Source organism: Sturnira hondurensis, unplaced genomic scaffold, assembly GCF_014824575.4.
Source record: "Sturnira hondurensis isolate 20B ecotype Veracruz unplaced genomic scaffold, ASM1482457v3 Scaffold0008782, whole genome shotgun sequence".
Classification (NCBI taxonomy): Eukaryota; Metazoa; Chordata; class Mammalia; order Chiroptera; family Phyllostomidae; genus Sturnira; species Sturnira hondurensis.
In genome coordinates this window covers 7567198-7587700 of record NW_028081413.1, presented here as the reverse complement: position 1 = coordinate 7587700, position 20503 = coordinate 7567198, and the positions used below count along the sequence as shown (strand labels likewise).

Genomic DNA, 20503 nt, shown 5'->3' with positions numbered 1-20503 from the left:
AGTCACAAAGTGCAACTTCACCCTGAAACACTTGGTCCCGGAGGCATTTAGTAGGGAAGTGAGGCCTCCCTGAAAGTGATGCATTTTGAACGGGAGCTCAGAGGATGGTGGTAAAGGGAACTGACAGCGGGAAGAAGAGACACCGATGTGGAGAGAAATGTGATCTCGCAATTTTACAGTCATAGAATCTGACATTGAAAGCTAGTATTCAGTGCTTTTTCTTCTCTGTATTTAGTAATAGCTGTAACTGGATGTAGTAATTTTGAGTTTATTTAATGAGGAGAAGTTCTGCATTTTTTATTGTGGTTTTTATGAAGATCTGACAGTGAGTCTTCAAGTGCCATAACGGTTTGTGTCACAGAGTCCCCTGGGTGGGTTTAAAAGACTTGAGAGGCACCTTGAGAAGCACAGTTTTTTAGCTAATGTGTTAGGACCAAGTGTTTTTGATGGTGGGGATTTGGGGTAGGCTGTTCTTTATCTTCTTATTTGTTGACATGACTAGAAGGAGGAAAGAACACTTACTATCAAGAGAGGAAAAGCCGAAAATCTGAAGTATTTAGATACCTAACAAAGTGTTCTACATTTTGCAAGGATTGTCCCATTATGTGTGACTCTATAAGTCGATCCTAATTCAAGTGTTTATATTTCCAATATGTATGCTGTGTGCAAGCCTCTTGTTCCATAAGTCTGTTTTTTAAAAACAATAATAGGTTTTTTCCTTTTATAGGATGTATATTAAGACTTACCAATTTTCAGTTTTTAAATTTCCCTTCTTCTGGTGGTTTAAATTATTTTCACTTTGGCTGTATTTTAATTATCTTTTGCTTAAAAGTGCTGTTTTGTTTTTTAATGTAAACTCTGCAGTTACCAAAACTGAAACTATACAACCAGGCAGGAATGGATACCAGTTTTGCCCTGACAGGGTAGCCGTGATTTACGCACCCAGACTGGTGGTTTTTGCCGCACCTGGCCATATTCTTTGGTGGTTTCAGATGCTTGTGTCACGGGGAGAGCTCTACTGTTTGTGTGTTTACCCTTGAAGAATCGGATGTCGGAAAATAGTTTCACATTTAGAAATTAGTAAATGATTTTTGAGTAATACAGGAGTGTCAGAAGCAAAATCAAAAAACAAATCAGTTTCAGTAAATGATTTTTGAGTCATATAGAATGTCTGAAGCAAAAATGCAAAACAAACAACGAAAAACAAATCAGTTTCAGTTTAGCAATGCGTGAATTAAATATCATCACATTATGTTTAAGCACTTCCCAAAATAGCTTCCTTGGAACACGAATGTTATAGGGTGTTAATAGATACCCTGTGAAAAAAGGGTTTTGTAGTTACATCAAAAAACAATATAAATCAGATTTCTGTACTGTAGGGCTTCTCACAGCCTTTAATATTTTCATGTTCATTGTGAATTGCTCAAGAATGAGGTAGCATGCAGCGTTTCTGAAATACCTGTGGCATTCTTCTTTTTAGAGCATCTTGCAGGACTAATATTCTGTAGAACAAACTGTAGAAAGGCAGATTAGGAGTTGCTAGAGCAGGAGTTTTATTGTAGGTCACAGGAAGGATGTGTAGTTCAAATGAGGCTGAATCCCTATGGTCAGCCAAAGAAGTACGAATCCCGCAGATTGCATAGGTGTTTGGCCTTGATGTCGCGCATGCAGCCGCTGCCGTTTCAGAGGTGTGACTGAAGTCTGCTCTGGGGCACAGCGCTGGGGGCGGGCTGTTCTGCCACTCAGTAACTCCTAACATTGTATTTACACTTCCAGAACGCAGGGAGTAACTGGAAGGTTGATTGATAAGGGGAAATATTGATAAAAGGAAGTTATTTTTTAAAGGTTTTATTTATTTTTAGAGGGAAGGGAAGGGAGGGAGAAAGAGAGGGAAGAAACATCGATGTGTGAGAGAAACAACGGTTTGCAAGAGAAACATCGATTGGTTGCCTCTCATGTCCCCAGCTGGGGACCTGGCCTGCAACCCAGGTGTGTGCCCTGACCTGGAATTGAACAGGTGACCTTTCGGTTCCTGGAATGATGCCCAATCCATGGAGCCACACCAGTTAGGGCAAAAAGGGAGTTATTTTGTTGAAATATTTGGTGTTACTTGATTTTGAAAAGAGGTAATAAGTTGCTTAATGGTTTTTTAAATGTTGTTAAAAGGAAACCAAGGTGCCAATTTATATTACATTTACATCTAAATTATTATTTTCAGCTCATTGTAGCACATTTTCCCCATCTGTGGAAAGGGTATATAGAATCATAGAATTTTAGAGGTTTCAGAACTTTTAACAACAATCTCATTTTACTTTTAAGGATGAAAACACTGAAGCCTAGGGATGTTACATAATGCAATTTGTACCAAGTTTATGGCACGGTTTAGACTAGAATTCAGGCCTCCTGCTTCCTAGTTTAAAATTGTTTCTGGTGCATTTTGCACCTTCCCAGTGTGACAGTGAACTACTCTCTCTCTGTATTGTTGTTCCTTTAGAGTTTGTCTCTGTAGGGAACTTGGTTTTTAGCATGTTGTATTCAGTTGTACATGTTACTCCAAAAATAACTATTGGTACTGATTTGCAGCCTCTGATCCTGTCTCCTAAAATGGTGCCATTTTACTCTGGCATTTCATGAATCATAATTGATTATAAAATTTGATCAAATTCTCTTGACCACATTGTAAATTCAGTGATAACCTTAGTAAAGAAGAGGGAAGGGAGACAGGCTGGTGGGAGAGTGACTCAGCCATTAAAAGAAATTGGCATGACCAATGGTGTGGGTTTGCCAGGAAATGTGGTTTGTGGTTAGACATATAGAGCCACTTTATTTACTCTGAAAATATAATTTACACATTCTCGATTTCAAAAACTGAACAGTGTGGCATGTTGCTTAATAAATTACTGCCAAGAGTTTCCATATACATGTGTAGCAAGTAGCTCAGCTTTGTAGGAATTCTTTGTATATTCTAGAGATACATGTTCATTTTTGTTACACGTGTGAAAGTATTTTCTTCCAGGAAATGGCCCATTTAAAGAAATGTTTTTTATTACCTTGCACAATTTAATAAATTAAAGCAGTAGGTCATAGGCCTGAAAGTAAGAGCTACTAGAAAACTTGGGTTAACCTTAAGAAAGAAGACACCTACTAAGAAGGGTTCCTGGTGGCTAACTGGGCTCAGGTTTTTAAAAAGCAGAGTCTAGCAGCCATTTCTATGTAGGGGCCTCTCACGCAAACTGCACTTCGGGGAGAAGCCTGCATTGAACTGCCTGCCTGGGCCGTGTTCCTGCCATCTGAGCCAGCCCTTGTAAAGGAGTTTCTGGAATCCTGTTCAGCTAATAGGACTGAGATATTCCATATCCAATGAGAGCTGTAAGATCCAATCAACTGGAGCGGCTCTATTCTGATCAATCAGAACAGTGCCTCTAGGACCAAACTGTGAGGATTTAGAGCCCTCATTTGCATGAGGACAGACCAATCAGGGACCAGGGACGAGACCTCCTATTCATCTAACCCCTTGGAGTTGTGGGGGTGAGGTGGGAGGAGGTGCACTTTCCCCTTCCACCAAAGACCGAAACCTTTGTCTCCCTCCCTCTCTTAACCTGAAGAGACACCAAGGGTGTCTGGCCAAAGCAGCACAGAGCAAAGCAGACTCATGCAGTGCAAAACAAATCCGCATAGAGCAGACCAGACCAGACCATGGAGGAGCAGAGCAGAGTTGCCTACTTGGAAAGGGGCCTGGCCCAGGGCCGGCTGGCCTCGGGGCTGCCTCACAGCCCTGCTGTTTCATGGTTGAGGTGTTCCAAAGCTGGGCTGTTTTCACAGCCATACTGTATCACAACTGAGCTGCTTTGCACCGAGTGAAGTTTCCTACTTAACTGCATCCAGACTGGGGATTCCTGTTGGTGTGAATTGGCACCAAGAACCATTGGTTGACACTTAAAAACAGGAGAAAATCTTTTTTTTTTTCCTGCAAAAAGTTTTATTGTTTCCACTTGGTCCAGTGCCCAGGAGAGGGTTCCAGGGTGGGGTTTCAGGTGAGGCTCAGGCAAAAGCCAGGTAGCAGGGAAATGCAGAGGGGCCCCTCAAAGGCTGTGGGCTCCAAAGGCTTCCTAGTCATGCTTGAGGGTGAGCCTTTCGAAGAGATGCTCATCCATCCCAGCCTGCAGGCTGACCAGCCTACGAATGTTAGTCAGATGGTCGCCCATCTTCTTGAGGAGTTTCACCTTCCCATCCAAGAAGTGGTTCTCCAGGAAGTCACAGAGGTGAGGGTGGGCGCAGGTAGAAGGCAGGGCAGGCAGGTCCAAAAGGGCCTGGTTCAGGTCCTTCTCCAAGGCCAAGGCTGCTTCCATGGCATCCTGGGTTTTACCCCACTCATCTTGGGAGGGCTTCGCCATGTCCTGGGGAAGAATGCGGCCACCGCTCTGGTTTTGCAGCTTTAACAGACACTCGGAGTCCTCACGCTTCTCCTCGGCCAACTCTTGGGAGAAGTGGCCCACACCCTGCAGAGCCACATCTTCACAGTCGAAATAGAAGCCCAGAGAGACGTAGGTGTAGGAGGCCGGCAGATACAGGTTGGCCAGGTGGTTGACCGCAGCCTCCACCTCAGTGGGATAATTCTGATGAATTCAGGAGCTTACAGTTATTCGGCAATGAAGAATTAAGAAATCCCCCCCCCCCAAAAAAAAAAAAAAACAGTGCTGGCTGGTCTCGGTGGCTGAGGAAGGCTGAGGTGGTTTAGAAGGTGGTGACGAGCAAAGAGGTTGGAGGGTAGTTGGAAAGAAGGGGTGTCCCTACATCTATCCTGTAAAACTCTGTTGAAGCAAGAGACAGATCCCAGGACTGCCGAGGGCACTCTATAATAAGAAGTATATATTTAGTTTTTGTTCGCATTTCTGGCACAATGCTCTTGGAATTTCTTAAGCGGTAAGAACAATAAAGGTGTCTTTTATTAAGTTAACAAAGTGACTTTTGGATGGTACCTAAGGATGGGGTCTGGTTGCCAGGAGAATCAGCCATGTGATTAGAGGGCTGGAACTTTCAGTCTCACCCCCTGGATTTCTGGATTGGGGAGAGAGGTCGAAGTCGAATCACTTGCCAGTGTCCAGTGACTTAATCAGTCATACCTATATAACGCAGCCTCAATAAAACCCCGAAAAGGGCAGCGTTCAGAGAGCTTCTGGGTTCATGAACATGGACATTCAGGGAGAGGCAGGCTCTGAGAACACACAAGCTTTGAGCCCTTTCCCGTACCGTGCTCTACATATCTCTTACACGTGCCGTTCCTGTTATAGCCTCTGTAATAAGCTGGTAACCTGGTGAGTAAGCTGGTGTCCTGAGGTCTGTGAGCGTCTCTAGCAAATCAGGGAAACCCAAGGAGGGGGTTGTGGGAACCTCTGATTTATAGTCAGCTGGGCAAAAGCACCTGGACGTGTGATTGGCGTCTGAAGTGGAGGGACAGTCTGGTTGTGCTGAGCCTTAATCTGGGGGTGTCCAACTCATCTTCACTGGGGGCCATATCAGCTTCATGGTTGCCTTCAAAGGGCCAAAATAATTTTAGGACTGTATAAATGTAACTACTCCTTAAGTGTTAAGAAGTTGAAATTACATTTGGCCCTTTGAAGGCAACTGCGAGGCTGATGTGGCCCCCGGTGAAGATGAGTTGGACACGCCTGCCTTAACCTGTGGAACTTGGGGCTGTCTCTGGTGGTGTCAGAGGTGAGTTGAATTATGTGACACCTGCTGGTGCCTGAGAATTGCTTGGTGGTGTGGAAGAAACCCCACACAGTGGAATGGGTGTCAGAATGAGGCCGTGGCCTTTGTGCTTCTTGAGCTGCCAGGCTGTGAGATGGAACATGATTTTTCCAGGTTTCCCTTCATGTCAAGCACTGACTAGTCAGGTTGTGTCCTGTAAAGGGAATGTGTGGGGCAGAGGATTCAAATGTATGAACAGGCTCGAAGTAAGACATACAGTTTATATTGCTTTCTCTTCCTCACACATGCCAGATATGAATGATTCATGAAATAAATCTTACATTTACTATATACAATGTCTTTGGTGTATTCTGTTGGTTATTTGATTTCGGAAATGCTGATACCCATTCAATTGATTTTACAAACCACTGATGTGTTAAGTTCTGCAATTAAAAAATTCTGGCTTAAAAAGACCTTTATCATTTTCCTTCGTAATTGTATCTATTTCTAATACAGTTTAACTTCCTCATAGAAGTAATGCTTCAAAAATGTGCACATTGTAATGTCAGTATATATACAGTTGTCCTGGGAGCCATGTTTGTCTTGTGTGTGTGCACATGTAACCTACAAGATAATGTTACCTGACTGAAGGAGTCCGTCTCCCGGCGCACATCAAAGCCCGATCCAGTGCCAGCAGCAATTTGCATCAAAGACAGCAGAGGTTTATTTGTGGAAATGGCACCAGCCTGGAGTCACAGGTGAGGTTAGTGCTCGGAGAAGATCTGGGATCTGGCTCCCTGGTGTTTTCCAGGGGAGGAGCTATTAATTATGGTGAGTGAGCAAGTTAGGGTTGTGGTCTCTACTGACTGGCTGGAGCCAGGGTAGGGGGTAGTTGGCCATTGCATGGGATCCTGATGTCGGCCCTAGCGTTTCTCTGTTTGGTTTTGCAAGGATGTGGTCAGTGGGGTCTTTCTGTTTTTCTGGGCCTGGGGCTGAAACACAGCGGAGGCCTGGATGTTATCTTTAGTTTGACTGAAACTCTCTTTCTGGGGTCAAGGACATGAGGCTTTGTTCCTAGGACTGTTTAATGCTAACCTTGTCGTCCTGTGGGCCTCATGACTAAGGGAGTGGAGGTGCAGGGAGGGAGGGAAGCCGGTGAGTTGTGGTGCTGGATGAGGCTAGTTTGAGTCACAAGGGAAGAAAGGATGAAAGGTCCTATGAGAAAGTGAAGTTTCTGCAGGGTTATGGTTACTGTATGACTTTCACCATGAGTGTCCACTGGTGCGAATGGAGGCTTCACACTATTTTGTTGATTTTTGAAACAGTGTTTACAAATTTGCCAGGTTGGGTATAAGTTACTAAACAGGGCACATTATAGTAGGGCCTAAAGCTTCTTGTTTTCATTCTGCAGATTTCTGCTCATTTGCATCGGTATATGTAGCTCGTTTGTAACATCTGATGCTATTCTTAGTGATCTGCATCTTGACTTGGTAAGATGTACCTATTAATGAACTTGATATTCTAACTTTTACATACTGGGAGTCTGTTCAAACTGTGCAAGAAGCTGGACAGTAGTTCCACTGAGATTTATTTCCCTGGAGATTAATGCTGTAAAGTCTCAGAATTAGTTCTGTCCTTGTCAATGTGGAGACTCTGATGTTACATTCTTTCTGTGATCTCTGTCTCTTTCTTCTCCCAGGGGATTATTTTGACTATAATGAGCTGTTTTATCTGTTGCAAATTAGCTATATTTCTGGTTATGAAAAAGAGATCTTTCTAACCAATTGGCTTTTGTATTCTCCCTGATACATGAATTCTAATGACCAAGCTCTTTATTAAGAGAAGGTGAAAAGAAAAGATGAACTAAAATATTTAAAATTAAATACTTGGTTTTGTAGTAGCAGGTTTATTTTAATGAATTTAGTGAAAACATCCAGTATGGTTTCTTTTTTGCAAATAAATACATTTTCAAAAATGTTTTAAAAGGTCCCTTAATTTGATGGTTATGTGCTGACTGAAATAACTTAAAAATAAACCTATACAAACGAGCCTGTAAGTGGAATTTCAGTTTTTGAAGGTTGCCTTTTTTGCGTGAGGGATAGTGGTTTGTGATTCAGACACAGATAATGCACTCACTGTATCACGCCTGTCACTGGTAGTCATTCTGAAAGAAGAGCCCCTTCAGGAAATGCATCTTCTGTGTTTTTTCTAAGGAGTAGGTGGTGTGTGCAAGTAAGTGGGTCTGCCCAGAGAGGAACAGGTGGGGTTTAAAAATCATGAAATCCTGGTTATCTTGATTATCGTGCTATTGGCTTTTAGTATTTCTTAAATCAGACTGCTTTTCATTCAGAATTTCATATTTAATATGATCGTCTGAATTTTGAATTCACAGTGACTATTCCCATAGCATTTTACATTTAGCAAGAAGGTATTTATAGGCTGTTTCACATGAAAGGAAGAGAGAATATTTTGCTCAAAGTCTCTGAGAAAAGAGTTATAGATTATAATTTATGCATATTTTATTCATGCGAACATTCTTTTCTAGAAAGTCTCATGTCTAGAACCTGACTTTTACTTGGCTTACAGTGAACTTGATATTAGTGTTTAGTTAAACTGTCTTTAGGGCTTGCTAAAGTAGTTCTTTTTGCAGATGGATCCAAAATAGTACTGATGTTGTGCTTTTAGTACTTTTTTGTCTGGGGTGGCTGGGTGTCAGGATGCTGTACTGAATCAGGTCTGTATTCCCCAGGAAAATATTCTCAACTCAAGTTCGTAGTTCTGTTCACTCCTAAAAGATTAGGGAACCACAGACAGAGGGAGAGAGAGAGAGAGAGCGCTCAAGAGAGAGCTTGGAAGATGATTTGTAAAATGCTGGAAGATACTTGTTTTTTTCTATTGTCTTAGGGACTTACTGTATCATATCAGGACAGTTTCCTCATCTGTTCCTCAAGGTGCTGGTGCATTCAGAGGACTCCTTGGTAGGTCTCAAACAGAAAGCTGATTTGTAGCACTTAGGAAGAAAGGACTAGATTTTTTCTTTTCTTTTTTTTAAGCAGTAGTTATGCCAGTTACAATTGAGTGCACTTATTTTCATCAATCTGTAATCGTGTATTTTAATTCAGTTCCTTAGCCGTTTAATGCCTTATGTTCCTATTTGTTCTGAATAAATTTCCCTTCTTCGACATGTGAAGATCAAACTTCACATGTCTTCTTCACTGTTTATCAGGGACACTGTTTCCCATTTATCACCTGCTCATCTTTAGCAGTGAGATTAAATGACATTTATAAGAGGGTATTTTGATCTATCTTTGAAAAAGGTGGTAAAGAGTAATTCATCACAGCAATGCCCTTTTTTCTATTTTGTGTGCAAATTTAGGTTTCTTGCTGAAACAATCTAATTTTGTCATAGTGGTAGAGAATTCTTACTTGAGTTTCATGGCTTGTTTAAACAATTAAAAATCCCACAAATTCTTGAAGCATTTTTAAATTTAGCATCCTCGAAAACTAGCCTTCTTTCTTTCCTCTGGGATCTCACAGGGCTGATGCAGGCACCAGTCCTACACAGTGTTTTTCCCTTCGACTCGGGTTGGCCCATCCCTGGCTGTGGAAAGACGGTGTAAAGCTATGAGGTGTGGTCCACTCACTTGAAATCACTCAAATTACAAAGTCAGCACATTGGCAGTATGACATCAAGACTTCTGGCAGACTGGGGTTACCGTCTCTGTGCCTCAGTGACTAGTAGTCCACATAAAGACCTGGGTAAAAATAAAACTAAGACTCAGGTGCCAAGGTGATAAAACACGTGCACTTTATAGGCTGAACATAACTGGGTACTCTGGGTCAGGAATCCCATTGTCTACCTCCCTGGTTCTAAAGCCCACCAGGAGCACGTTTTCTCTCCCCCAGTCAGTTGCTTCTTGGTGAGCACTCTTCCTTAGTACTTTACCCCATTTCAGCTTCAAACTCCTGCACTGATTATTAGTCCTTGAAATTCATTCTTTAGCCTAGATTTGCTGGCCGCTGGCCACAGTACCCCCTACCTCAGCTTCTTGCAGGGCCACCTTCCCTGCCAACTCGACAGCCCTGTCTTGCTGGCCTCGTTTCTGTTGTCAGATTCAGAAACTTCTCTCTCCTTTAAGTTTGCTTTGCAGTAAGAGCTTATAAGACATCAGTGCCTCCAAGTTTTCTTGTGTAGAGACTTGTCTTTGAATTGACAACACTCAGTAACCAGGTTGTTCTTGCCTTTGTTGTAGCGACTTACTGTGAAGTTTATGGAACATTCTTTAATAGTGGTGCTGCTGCATTGCTGGATGGACAGAACTGCTTTTGACTGAGGGTTGGAGAGAAGTGAGTCTGCTGACGGGGTGGGTCCCTGGCAGTCGGGTGTGAAGTGCTTCCGTCACTGCGGAAAGCTCCACTGGGCGGCACTGCCTTGGGTTGTGTTCCGTCTGGTGGCCTGGGACCTAGCAGTCTGGGTAGAGCTGGCCGGCTCCTGCAGACTCTCGCACTTGCCCCTCACTTCTCTTAAATTTGTGACATGCTTTCCTGCTCACTTTAGAACTTCCTTGCATTTTTCACTTGGCTGTTTTCCCCACCTGGAAGCACCCCCTACTTCCCCCCTCTTTCTGCTTATCTAACTCCTACACTACCTCATTTATACTCACTCTGTGCTGCTCTATTTTATTGAGCAGGTTTTTATTTTTATTTTTCAAGTTTACATTCAATATTAGTTTGTATTAGTGTCAGGTGTTGAGCAGGTTTTTGTTACTCTTTGGAGGACAGGGCCAGACTGTACTCCTGTCCCTCATTATGCTGTAGGCATTCAGCGAATGGTCGGTGAGATGGAGAGTCTCTGTGTTACCGGCTACAAAGTACCGCCCAGGCGCCAATTCTGGGCAGTTGCCTGCTTTTCTAAATAAAGTTTTTGGGGGAACATTGCCACATCCATTTATTTACTTATTGCCTATGAGTACTTATGTGCTGTGACAGTGAGTTGAATAGTTGTAGCAGAGACTATGTGACCCCGCGAAGCCAAATATATTTACTACTTGGTCTTTTACCAAGTAAGTCTCCCAGTCTGCTCTACATTTGTAACATTGAAGGCTCTCACAATTGCCCGTCTTACACAATTTGGAAGTCACAGAATAAATCAACTAATATGCCTAGATGAAGTGACTGTGATTATTCTTTATTAATGCATTTGCTTGACTATTATTACATTGAAAGGTTGCATATAATTATCATTAACATTATGGAAGTTAAACACATGTTTCAGGGTAGAATAAATTCCCAAGTACTCCTTCAATTGTTAAAACAATGTGTGACTAAATCTTACCATACTAATTCTTTTTTCTGCCTGATAAGATTGTTTCATTGAAATGGAACAAAGAAGGGTAATTACCAAGTTCATTACCTTTCTTTTTACCTTATCCTTTTCAAATGTAGTTTGTCTTAATCTTGTAAAAACTTTCTAAATTTAAAGTACAGTTTACATTCTTAAAATATATGCTTTTGGGTTAACTCAGAAGCATAGATTTATTTTAAATTAATATTTATTAAACATGTATATGGTGGCCATTAGAATATCTGTAAAGCAGTTATAAATTCAACAGTAATTAACTTATTTGTTTCTAACAAAAGTTTGAATGAGCTGTTTGTGTGACCAAAAAAAAAAAAATAAAAAAAGAGGAGAGAAACAAAATATCAAAAGTAAAGCAAAAATGTGTTTCATGAAATAAGCTGTTTAGAAGAGGTCTTTGATATAACACAGATGGTTAGGTTGTTAATCAGAGCCATAGGAATCAGATCTTACCCCACATCAGGCTTTGTTAATAATTTGCTGATAAATAATTTACTATAATTGGTTACACAATTTATATGATACTTTTCAAGGGGTCATATTCCATAAGTTTAAAGATTCTAGATTTGTTAACCTTAACTAATCCCAGGCAGATTAGGTACATCTTGATCAAATAATTCCATAGATAAGGATTTGTTTGTCATTGTTCTTGAGATATGAAAAGTAAAAGCCAACATTTTTCTTAACGTGTCCTAAAATAAAAGTCTATCTGAAAGAGGTTGAGTTACTTCAGGAGGCTAGTTATGCTTTCAAGAGGTGTTGACTATATTTGAGGATGAGTTGTGATGCCCAAGGAATTCATGCTTCCTAAATATTAAGATATGACCAGGGCACACTGATTTCCAAAGCCAAATCTTCTGTAACGGAGATCCTATCTAGCTACGACAAATTTCCCCTTCATTAAAGCTATCTGAGCCCCAAGGGCTTAAGGTGAAAGTGCTGATGCTAGCATCGTTCTTGAGATAATAACTAGCAACTCCAAAAGTAGTGTAAATACAAAGCAAGATGCTCTGGCCTTTTTTAGGGTTTGTTTGTTTTTAAAGACCTGGTACAGAGAATAATAAATAGTGGAAGGATCTAGACATGCAGATAATGGAATCCATATTCATTTAGATAAGGAGCATTGGTGAGGAGTGGGGGCCATTTCAGAGCTTGTAGTTATCACTTTGTAGGGGTTCTTTTACATTTTATTTTTCAATTACAGTTTACATTCAGTATTATTTTGTATGAGTTTCAGGTGTACAACATAGTGGTTAGAAAATCATATACTTTACCAGGTGTTCCCCCTAGTATTTCCTGTACCTACCTGGTACTATACACAGTCATTACCATATTATTGACTGTATTTCCTATGTTGTACTTTATACCCCTGTGGCTATTCTGTAACATATCATTTGTACTTCTTGACCCCTTTATTTTTTTCATCTATACCCACAACCCTCCTCCCCTCTGGCATCCATTCGTCTCTTCTCTGCCTCTATGAGTCTTGTTTCTATTTTGCTTGTTCATTTTATTTTGTTCTTTAGATTTTACATATAAATGAAATCATATGGTATTTGTCTTTCTCTGACTGAGAAAGCATAATACCTGCCAGCTCCATCCATGTTGTTGCAAATGCTAAGAGTTCTTTCTTTTCTATGGTTGAGTAATATTCCATTGTATCTCTGTACCATGACATTTTTATCCACTTATCTACCGATGGGCACTTGGGTTGCTTCCATAGCTTGGCTCTTGTAAATAACACTGCAGTGAACACAGAGGTACGTATATTCTTTTGAATTAGTGTTTTGGATTTCTTTGGACATATACCCAGAAGTAGAATTTCTGGGTCAGGCAGTTTCGTTTTTAGTTTTTTGAGGACTCTTCATACTGTTTTCCATAGTGGCTGCACCAGTCTGCATTCCTACCCACAGTACCCAAGTGTTCTCTTTTGTCCTTATCTTTGCCAGCACTCCTTGTTTATTGATTTATTGATGATGGCCATTCTTATAGGTGCGAGGTGATATCGCATTGTGGTTTTAATTTGTATTTCTCAGATGCCTAATGAGGTTGGGCATCTTTTCATATGTTTATTTGCCATCTGTATGTCCTCTTCGGAGAAGTATCTGTTCAGTCCTTTGCCCATTTTTTAATTGGATTGTTCTTTTTTTCTTTTTGGTGTTCAGTTGCATGAATACTTAATAAATTTGGGATATTAACTCCTTATCAGATGTATCATTGGTGAATATCTTCCCTCATTCAATAGATTGTCTTTTTATTTTGTTGACAGTCTCCTTTGCTGTGCACAGACTTTTTAATTTGATGTAGTTCCATTTGTTTATTTTTGTTTTCTTTGCCTGAGGAGATATATCAGAAAAAATATTGGGAAGAGAAATGTTTGAGGTTTTACCAGTTATGTTTTCCTCTCATTTGATGGTTTGAAGTCTTACATTTATGTCTTTAATCCATTTGAGTTTATTTTTTTGTCTAAGGTGTAAAAGGTGGTCTAGTTCCAGTTTTCGCACGTATCTGTTCTGTTTTCCTAATTCCATTTACTGAATAGATTGTCTTATCCTGTTGTATGTTTTTGCCTCCTTTGCCAAATGTCAATTGGTCATACAGGCATGGGTTTATTCCTGGGCTCTCCGTTCTGTTCCACTGATCTGTATGTTTGTTTTTAGGCCAGTGCCATGCTGTGCTGACGACTGTATCCTTGTAGTACAGGTTGCTAGGAGGTAGCACGATTCCTCCCACTTTGTTTTTCTTTCTCAAGATCGCTATGGCTATTTGGGATCTTTTGAAGTTCCACATAAATGTTTGGATTATTTGTTCTAGTTCTGAGAAATCTACAGTTCGTATTTTAATAAGAATTGCTTCAAATCCATAGATTGCTTTGGGTAGTATGGATACCTTAATAAGGTTAGTTCTTCCAGTCCGTGAGCCCTGTACATGTTCCCTTTTCCACTTCTTTGTATCTTCTTCAATTTATTTCTTTAGTATCTTAAAATGTTCTGAGTACAGATCTTTCAACTTATTAAATTTATTCATAGGTATTTTATTTTTTGATGCAGTTGTACTTTGTAGGTTTTTAAGTATTCAATAATAATAACTCTAAATGCAGAACATGAGTAAGGCAGTGAGAGAAGAGGAAAGATGCTATTAGACCAGTTAATTCAGTGAGATTCCCCTGATTAGGCTTTTACAGTCAAATTTTAAAACTATGCCTGTTAGGAATAGAGATGTTAACTAGTAGGATTAAATGTTTCCATGTACTTATCAAAGGAATACAGGTTAAAATGTTAAAAGTAAATCCCCTTTTCCCATCAAATTGATAAATGTCAACTACAAGATAACTTCCGTATAAAGGTGAAGTGGGAGAGGCCTGTGGTTAGATAGTTGACAGCAAGGTGAAATTGATGGAACATTTAGGGAAAACATGATTAGCAATATTTTCCCAGATATGTAAAAAGTTTATTCTCCCTTTTAGTAACTTTTTTTAAAAGATTTTATTTATTTATCTTTAGAGGGGAAGGGAGGAGAGAAGGAGAGAAATATCAATGTATGGTTGCCTCTCGTGAGTTCCCTGCTGGGAACTGGCCTGCAACCCAGGCATGTGCCCTGACTGGGAATCGAACCTCGATTGTGTGGTTCACAGGCCCGCACTCAATCCACTGAGCTACACCAGCCAGGGCCCTTCTAGTAACTTTGCTATTCTAAATCTCTCGTAAAGAAGTAGAGGATCAGATGAAGATCTATGTATAAGGAAGTTAATCTAATCATCATTTATAGTGAAAAATGGGGAACCAACTAAATTTCCACCAATGTTAGAATAGTTAGGTTGTGTGGTAACCCCAAGAGGGAATATTATACAGCCATTAAGTTTGGGTCGTGGAAGACTATATGGAACTTTGGACACAGTTGTGACTCAGTGTTGATTTTAAGTGTTATACTTAAAATGTATACAATTTGGGTAAAATGTATACATGACTGGATGAAAATAAAATGGTTATCTCAGTGTGCTTAAATAACAGATATTTTTAGGTTTTGGTAAATATTTTATGGAAATTTTTGAAAAAAGTTCTTGTTTTTACTTTTATAATTAGAAAACATATTATTAAAAAAATGAGCCGCCCTTCTCCTCTGTAACCTGTGCATGCATCATAGAGCTCTCTGATGGCCCGATGTGAGCAGATGCTAACAAAGGTGATGGTTTGCCCGCACTGAGTCCAGCCTGGCACGAGTAGGTGTTCTGTACATATTCCTTGTCCTTAAATTAATCCTTAGGGAGGGAATAGACTTGATCACTTTGTCTCTTTCTGTCTGTAGCCTGAATACAATAAGAACCTTAATGAAGGGTGTCACTTTTCTTAAAACTAAAATTCAGTGGAAGGAATTATGGTTACAATAAGTGGCTAAAGGTAGACTTTGTAGAAAAGCATTAAAAAATTATCAAGGGCTGCCCTGGCAAGATGGTTGAGTTGGTTGGAGCATTGTGCTATACACCAAAAGGTTGTAGGTTCAATTCCCAGTCAGGGCACACACCTAGGTTGCAGGTTCAATCTCTGGTCAGGGTGCATATGAGAAGCAACTGATCGATATTTCTCTCTCACATCAATGTTTCTCTCTCTCTTTCTTTCTCTCTCTGATTAATAAATCCATGTCCTCCGGTGAAGATTAAAAAATGATCAAGGGCAAATATAAATTTAGCTATTAAAAACTGAGAAATGAAGAAGTATATTTAGAATATTAATCATCAGGCATTTATTATCTTTTATGTACCTGCCACTGTGCTAGAGGTCCAAAGATAAATCAGATGTGGGCCTTGTCCTTAGGCTCACAGTCTGGTGAGTCAGATGGACACGCATAGACATGAGTCATTAGGAAGCCAGGGTAAGTCCAGTAGCAGAGCAGTGACCAGGCTGTGTGGTCCCAGAGAGGGCCACCAATTCAGGCTGTGCTGGGCAAAAGGGCCTTTTTCTGGAAGGGTATGATGAAGGGCAATGGTGGTTAATTTTAAAATGTATAGGGTTGCGGGAGATGAAGAATAATAGGGGACAGTTTTTCCAGAGACAGGGAACAGCAAGAGCCAGGGCATAGATGAGAGACACATCCCAGGGTATGGGAGGGTGAAGGGGACGTATCTGTTTCCAGAGTGTGAAGTGGCAGGTAGACGCTGGTAGGGGTCAGGCTGACAAAGTAGGCAGGGAGCAGACAACAGTGTGCTCTGTGCTCTCCTCAAGATCTTAGACCTTATTTTCTGTGTAGTGGCCTTTCCGGGATTTTAAGGACAGAGAAACAATGGGATTTGTGCATGAGGAAGACTCTGGTGGAATGTATGGCAAGTGGCTTAGAGGTTCAAGTCCAAAGGCAGGAAGAGCAAGTGCTTAGTGGCTGTTGTAGGTGTGGACCTAAAATAGGAAGGAAACAGGACAGGGAGAAGAATAAAGGTCATAGTAGGACTGATAAAACTGGGGAGGAAAAATCACATGTGTATGTTTTAACACCAGTTTGTCAAAAAATTTTTTGCATCTGTATATACACAGATAGAAAATAATAACTGTGAGAACCTTACTAAGACCATAGCATCACTAGTGTTAATTAACTTAAGGTAATAGGAATTTAGGAATGAATGACTTCTTTCTTTGTGTTTTTCAAGTATTTTGCTTTGAACATAGATTACTTTTATCATCAAAAAAAAGCATATCCTTTTAAAAATAGTGGCAGAAAGATAAAAGAAGTACTGGGGTTAAGATATAAATCACTGCTATAAGGAGGAATACCATAAGGTATTGACAAAAAAATAATAAGGCCAAGAGAAGAAAGCCAGGTGCAAAGACACAAATACTGTTTGTTCCCAATTACACGAGGTTTCTAGAGTAATCCAAGTTAGAGGAACACAGAGTGGAATGGTGGTCATCAGGGACAGGATGTGTAGGTTGTGGGGAACATGGGGAATTGTTTAATAGGTACACAGTTTCAGTTTTGCAAGATAAAATATTCTGGAGATTGGTTGCATAACAATGTGAATATGCCTAACACTACTGAATTAACAAAATTTAAAAATGGTGAAGATGGTAAATTTTATGTTATGAGAATTTTAAAGTATAAAAAAAAGTAGGACAGATTTCCAGCCAAGATGGAGGCATAGGTGGAAATACTGTGCCTCCTCACAAAACCAAAATTAAGGACAATGAATATTTAGAATCAAAAACACAACCAGAACAGACAGAAAATTGAACTGTGTGGGAGTCTAAAAACCATTCATCCAGACCAGTAAGAGGGGCAGAGTAGGCGGCCAGCAGAGAGGGGTCACTACAGGAAAAGGCGGTGGCTAGCAGACCCTGGGCGCAGAGAGGAAATGAGCAGACCCAGTTAGGCACACAAGGCAGCTGGCTGACTCGGTCACATATTCGCATGCAGATAAACCAGGCAAAGATGGGCAGCAAGACAGACTGCAACCCAGGGCCCCAGCGATGGGAAATAAAGCCTAAAAGCACTGATCAAGAAAATGCTGGGAGAGACTCCTAGCCTCACAGGAGAATTAGTTGGAGAGACGCACAGGGTCCTAGAACGTACACAAGCCCACCCAACCAAAAACCAGCACCAGAAGGGCCCAATTTGCTTGTGAGAAGCAGCAGAGGGGACTGAAATCCGAGAGAGACCAGGGCAAGCACCATTGTTCCCTCTCTGACCCTGCCCCCACATACAGCATCAGAGCCCTGCAACTGGGTTGTCCTGCCCCAGTGAACACCTAAGGCTCTGCCCCTCATATGTAATAGGTGCAAGAAGACAAAAAACAAACAAAAACAAAAAACAAAAAAAAAACTATGATTCAAACAGAAGAACAAATCAAAGCCCCAGAGCCAATACTTTTAAGCGACCAAGGGATAGCCAACCTATCACATGCACAGTTCAAAATACTGGTGATCAGGATGCTCACAGAATTGATTGATTTTAGTTGCAAATTAAATGAGAAAAAATGAAGGCTACACTTAGTGAAATGAAGGAAAATGCACAGGGAATCATAGTGATGGAAAGAAAACTGGGACTCAAATCAGTGGAGTGCACCAGAAGGAAGAAAGAAACAACCAAACAGAAAAGAATGAAGAAACAAGAATTCAAAAAAAATGAGGAGAGGCTTAGGAACCTCCAGGACATCTGTAAATGTTCCAACATCCAAATTATAGGGGTACCAGAAGGGGAAGAGGAACAGCAACAAGTGGGAAACTTATTTGAACAAATAATAAAGGAGAACTTCCCCAATCTGGCAAAGGAAATAGACTTCTAGGAAGTCCAGGAAGCTCAGAGAATCCCAAAGAAGGTGGACCCAAGGAGGAACACACCAACAAGGCACATCATCATTACATTATCCAAGATTAAAATGAAAGAGAATTCTAGAAGCAGCAAGAGATAAAGAGACAGTAATCTACAGAGGAGTTCCCATGAGACTGTCAGCTGATTTCTCAAAAGAGCCCTTACAGGCAAGAAGGGGCTGGAAAGAAGTATTCCAAGTCGTGAAATACAAGGACCTACATCCAAGATTGCTCTATCCAGCAAAGTTTTCATTTAGAATGGAAGGGTAGATAAAGCACTTCTCAGATAAGGTGAAGTTCAGGGAGTTTATCATCACCAAGCCCCTATTATATGAAATGTTAAAGGGAGTTATCTAAGAAAAAGAAGATAAAAAATATGAACAGTGAAAGGACAGCAAACTCACAGTTATTAACAAGCACACCTAAAACAAAAACAAACTAAGCAGACAGCTTGAACAGGAGCAGAGCCACAGAAATGGAGATCACATGGAGGGTTAGTAACAGGGGAGTGGGAGACGGAAGTGAGGGGAGAAGGTGCAGAGAATAAGTAGCATAGACGGTAGGTAGAAGATAGGGGGAGGGCAAGAAAAGTGTGGGAAATGTAGAAGCTAAAGAACTTATGACACATGGGCATAAACTAAAAGAGGGGAATGTGGGTGGGAGGCGGTGTGCAGGGTGGAGGGGAATGAAGGGGGGAAATGGGATAGCTCTAATGGCATAATCAATAAAATATATTTAAAAATGTAGGACAAATCCACATGTCATGATTGTCTCTAAGTACCCTGTTGCATATAGAAGCAGATGAATCATGAATCCAGGGTAAAGGGTTTTTTGGTTTTTTTTTCCTGCTGGGCCGGTGTGCAAGGTAATGGGGAATGCTAGTTAGTGAGAGCAAACTGGTCATTTAGTTCTGGGGTAGGGAGCCCTAGAAGAGGAATACTGGGTCAGGAAGTGCTCTGAAAAAGCAAGCAAATTGGGAAGATGCCAAAGAGACCAGAGATTTCAATCAGAGACTAGCAATGGAAGTTTAAATATATTCGGTGGAAGTATCAGTGACCTACATTCGTTGTAAATCTGTGTCCTGTTTGATGGGAAGCTCCTAAGAGGTTGCCTGGAATTACTTTTATTTGCACTTTGTAATAGTTGAGGGATTAAGAGGAAATACCTAAATATGCTCAATCAAATTCTTTGCCAGTTGAAGAAAGTGTGTACGTTGAGTCCCACATTCCCCAGGTGGAAAATACCTTTTGCTTGCCTGTCTTTTGCTTCTGTGGTCTTACTCTAAGACACGCCACTATGGTCCATTCCCATACACTTCTTGTTTTCTGTCTGAGTGGAATTGACATTCCACTGAGATTTGGGAAAAATATTGTAAATGTTGACTCCATCCTGAAGAATATGATATAACTGCTTTTGGGGAGGCCTGGGCGTTTCTAGCTTAAACAGACTTCTTGGGTGGCCTTAGACGTACCAAAGTTGCACAGCCGCTGTTTGAGAAACACTGACTTTGTCTTTCTGAGGTTAGAATTACCTTACTGTTTCTTTGTGCTGTGTAATATTATCATTACCTAATGTTTTTAGACATAATTGAAGTTTGCAGTAGAGTCTGGAATTTATTTTCCTAAGAAACTTGATGTCGGCAGGATACTAATATGGATCTCTTTTCCTTAAAAACACAAACAGAAGCCTGAGCTATTTTGTGTGTTTCATGACGAGAGCCAACAGAGCTGACCTTCACTGGAAAGGCAATTTTCTCTGCTTTGAGGAAATTCTTGGTCATTCTTAGTCAAAAACCATGTAATTTATAAGAAAAAAAGTTTAATTATAACAGAGATGCTATAATTGAAAAGGCTGAGATGATAGAACATGCTTCATTAAATTTTATAAAATGCTGTGTTGTTCTTTGGCACAAGTTATAGTAGTTATCAACTTGTATTGTCTAAATTCTTTAATAAACAAGATTCAGAAAAAGAGGTTCCTACTTATATCATCAGTTTGATATTAACAGTATATACTAGGACCTAAGTGATGGTACGTAAATGGTACGGTCCTTTAAAAGAACCTTGAAGCAGGTTTTAAAAGACAATCTTTTCCAGGCCTGTTAATAGTATTTGCTTTTCTTTTAGATACATTTAAGAATCTGCTTTTATATCAGAAAGCT

At 40.4% G+C, this 20503-nt stretch overlaps 1 protein-coding gene and 1 pseudogene across 1 annotated transcript in view; one reads left to right on the top strand and one right to left on the bottom strand.

The window, feature by feature from the left end:
• Window positions 1-20503, top strand: part of AVEN (apoptosis and caspase activation inhibitor) — a 168100-nt gene that overhangs the window by 88754 nt on the left and 58843 nt on the right. The gene's annotated exons all lie outside the window — the stretch shown is intronic.
• LOC118993527 (ferritin light chain-like) lies at window positions 4088-6398 on the bottom strand (annotated as a pseudogene).